Source organism: Nematolebias whitei, chromosome 15 (assembly GCF_014905685.2).
Source record: "Nematolebias whitei isolate Nwh7 chromosome 15, NemWhi1, whole genome shotgun sequence".
Classification (NCBI taxonomy): domain Eukaryota; kingdom Metazoa; phylum Chordata; class Actinopteri; order Cyprinodontiformes; family Rivulidae; genus Nematolebias; species Nematolebias whitei.
In genome coordinates, this window is record NC_056512.1 from 28,386,423 (window position 1) to 28,390,217 (window position 3,795).

The 3,795-nt window shown below is 41.6% G+C and overlaps 1 protein-coding gene across 1 annotated transcript in view; it reads right to left on the bottom strand.

Moving 5' to 3' along the window:
* Positions 1–675, bottom strand: part of tob1a (transducer of ERBB2, 1a) — a 3,582-nt gene extending 2,907 nt beyond the window's left edge. The window contains exon 1 of the mRNA XM_037688933.1: positions 374–675. The gene's annotated coding sequence lies outside the window, so the exon portion shown is untranslated. The remainder of the gene's footprint in view (positions 1–373) is intronic.
* Between the last annotated feature and the right edge of the window lie 3,120 nt (positions 676–3,795).

A 3,795-nucleotide genomic window follows, 5' to 3' on the forward strand; every position in this document is an offset into this window, starting at 1 on the left:
ATATATATATATATGAAGAGAACAGCCTAGAGACGATTAGACCAGGTAATATTAGATTTTTATAGTCATTACTGGTGCAAATCCTAAAATAACAGTCTGTACTAAGCATACCGAGAAGGTCAAATGCGGAGGTACAGTCAGCTAAAGCTAACAACATACATATAGCTTTATTTTTTTTGTCCTTAAAGTGATATTTAGTTCCCTGATACAAAATTTCCTGAACATTCTTCTCGCCAGGACATAGCCTACACCCCTCCCTAACTTCGTCGACTGACGATGCAAATCAGCTTAAAAAGTACAAGTAACGCCACAACACGACGGCCTGGAACGTGTAGACATAACTATCGTATGGAAACAAGCTGAAAATACTTACTTTTTTGTAAAAAAATAAAAATTCTCAGTAGTTTTGAAGTACCGTTTGATAGTGCAAATCGGGGGAAAAAAAAAAGTATAAATACTTTCTTCACATAGAATATAATAGCGACGTTACAAAAAATAGTCCAGTACGAGTAGATTTCGGAGGATTGGCGTTTAGGATTTGCTTGGGTTTCTGTCTTTTAGGGTTATATAGCGTTTTTTTGTTTTGTTTTTTTCCTCGTTCAGCAGGCTTGCAGAGTAGCTCCCTCCTACTCGGGAGTTTCGCAACTTCGTCCTCTTGTGCTGTACGGTTCCTCGTATTTATAGATTTCCTCCGCCATGGGCACGAGGCAGGCGGTGATGCGATTTCAGAGGTCAAAACAATTCCCTTAGCTGCGATTGGTCCAAACGGTGAGTCCCGCCCACTAGCCGTTGCCAGCGTCGTGCGCTCATTGGCTGAAACGTACTGTCAGCGTAAAACATATGATACTGAGAAATGGGAGAAACGCCTGTGATGACGGTGTGCGTCAGAGCTAACCTAGGGCTGTGCTGACAGGGAAGAGTAAAAATAATCGATGAAAAGACAGAAGCGATTCGAGACGATATATAACGTCTTGTAACAAAGACGCGAAACAGTCGTGAGGGAAACATGAAATACAAAGAAACACCTATCAAGCGTCCGAACTGCTGTTGATGCACACGTTTCTACTCCCCTCCCCTTTAATGTCTATTCCAGACACCAAAACCTTAAAGGAGGGTGGGGGGTGGGATATGTTAAACGATTCATCCGCCTCGTTTTTATATCGAAAACGAGGTATGTTTGCAGTATCCCTTGACAAACGCGTTGTTATGGCGCATAAATGTGTTTTGCCTGAGAGGAGATTCCCTACAGCGGAACAATACATCAGTGTAGGTGGTGCTGAACGCTATCAAGAAAACACGAGCGCTGATTGGTCCAAAACGGGGTAGGAGCCCTCCTGTGAATGGTGCTCGCCGTATCCAAGGTGCTGATGTCGGCTGCTGACGTCATCGCCCGTCTGAACGCACCCTATTGCCCAATTTAAAGGGCACCAACACAAATAGGTGGTGTGTACGTGAGAAGATTAACAGTGTGTGTTCAGCAACTCGTTTTCAAAGTAAAATTTTCTCACATGTACGATAATTTAGCGGGGTAATGTTGGTTGTGTGTTGAAACAAAAAGTTGAGGCTGAAAAACAGGCAAGTCACAGCGAATATATGTGAACCAGCTGGTTTTTTTAGTTGTCTTTGACACTATAATCTGTTGCCAGTTTTACTTTTGTTTACTCAGCAGCTGGGACTGTAGTCGAAACAGGAGTCGGCTTGTTTTGGTAAAGTGGACTTTTTAGACATTCTTTGAGCCTTTTATCGAGCAGAGTCATGCTCCCAGGACCAAACAAACAAACAAACAAACAAAAATAAGGGTATAGTTGAGAAGAGATTATAAGATTTGACATTGCAGTGTACACACAGGGAGTGGAACAGTAATCTGTGCCATAAACACATTCTCTGGATGCTGCTGTTCATTCTCTGGTATCTAAACACTGTTTCACACAGGGCTCTAATAGTAGCATGCATGTTATGTGTGCTTTTGTGTTTGCTGTGGCAACAAACAGGAAGGTCAGGAGCACAATGAGGCGTGTTGGGTTGCTATATTGTCTTAAGGTGTAATCCGCTAATCATTAGAGGCTAAGTATCCACCACTCCCTGCCACTGCTAACACGACTGGTTAGACAGGAGGGTAAAAACACCGAAGGAGCACTGTAGTTCAGATTTTTGGATGTGAGGTTACCGTACGTGGAAAGGTTGTGAACAACTAATATCTTACCTGTCATAGACAGCTCTTTCAACGACCTCAATTTGGAGAAATGGAGATTATTTTTTTTAATCTTTGTTTAACCAGGCAGACCTCGTTGAGATTAAAAAAAAAAAAACTATTTTCTGATAAAGACCTGGCCAAGAAGGGCAGCGGCATGCAAATGTTTTTAAATTATAAAGTTACCATAGCATGGCAAAAAATTAAAGGAGAAGAGGGAAGGGGGAGGGGAAGCGTAGTGGCCTCTCAGCGAACAGGTCACCTCGATTCAAATCCTGGCTGGCCGGGGGCCTTTCTGGGTGGAGTTTGCACGTTCTCTCCGTGCATGCGTGGGTTTTCCCCAGGTACTCCGGTATTGTCCCTAGGTGTGCATGAGAGAGAAAGTGAATGGTTGTTTGTCTTGTTTGTCTCTGTGTCCCTGTGATGGACTGGAGACCTGTCCAGAGTGTCCCCCGCTTCTCGCACAGTGATGGCTGGACATGGGCACCAGTGACCCCCGCGACCCGAAAACAATAAGCGGGTAAAGAAAATGAATGGATGGATGGATGGATGGAGAAAAGGGAGATAAAACACCAAGAAAAGCTAGTTAAATACAGTTTGAAGGAGCAGCACAATGAAAATACTTTTTCTCATATTCTGTACAAACACTGGGTGCAATTAATAAAATTAATCATCTGAGCTCAGATGAACCTCTTGAGGGACTTCTTAACAAAATTCCACAGGAGATAAAAGGGAAGCAAACTCAAAACCATCTTGTAAAAAAAAAAAAGGATTATGCCAGTAATTTTAATTCTAACTGAATCAAACATGCCAACCTAATGTGGGTAAATTATTCTGGCAGAAGTGATGACATTCCTGCAGGAAGTGGCACAGAAAGTAATAGTGGTAGTTAGCAGCTTGCGAAGAATAGACCTCTATTATATTTACCATGTAAACCACGACTGACGACGCTGTAAAAGTTTATATTTAAAAAAGTTTGCGTAGAGGTTTTGAGATTAGAGTTGTTTTAAATTGTTTTGGGTTAGGCCTTTCTTGGAGCTAGCTGTTAGCTAGCTAGTTTAGTTTTCTCCAAAGTGAGGTTCTTACTTTAAGGTGTTTTTTTTTTTTGTTTGTTTGTTTTGCTCACCTTTCTACAGAACCCCGGTTCAAAAGAGTCAACCTATATCCTTAAGTATTAAAAACTACCGGCATGCACCATAAACTTGTCAGGCTTTAAAAAAAAGACGTTTTGAGATGCAGATTAATCACGTTTTAGCTAAATGAAGGTCCCCTTAAGAAAATTAAAAAATATAAACAATAACAGCGTTTCATAAGTGACATTTGGTGCAAGATCTCTATCCCTGAATTAAAACGAACTTGATCCCACCCTGACTTCATGTGCACAGATGCTGACCTCATTCCCCATTGTGACATGAACACTGAGGGTGGGAAGTTATTTTTCACAAACGGATGGGTGACAGGAAAGTAAGCCACATTTATGTGTGATGCTTCCTGTTTGGGGGGGTGGGGGGGGCATGCCGGAGTAAAAACTAAAACATTCCCCTGAATTTTGATGCAGTCCAAAATGATGATAAGATTTAATCTCATTTTATTTTCATGAATAA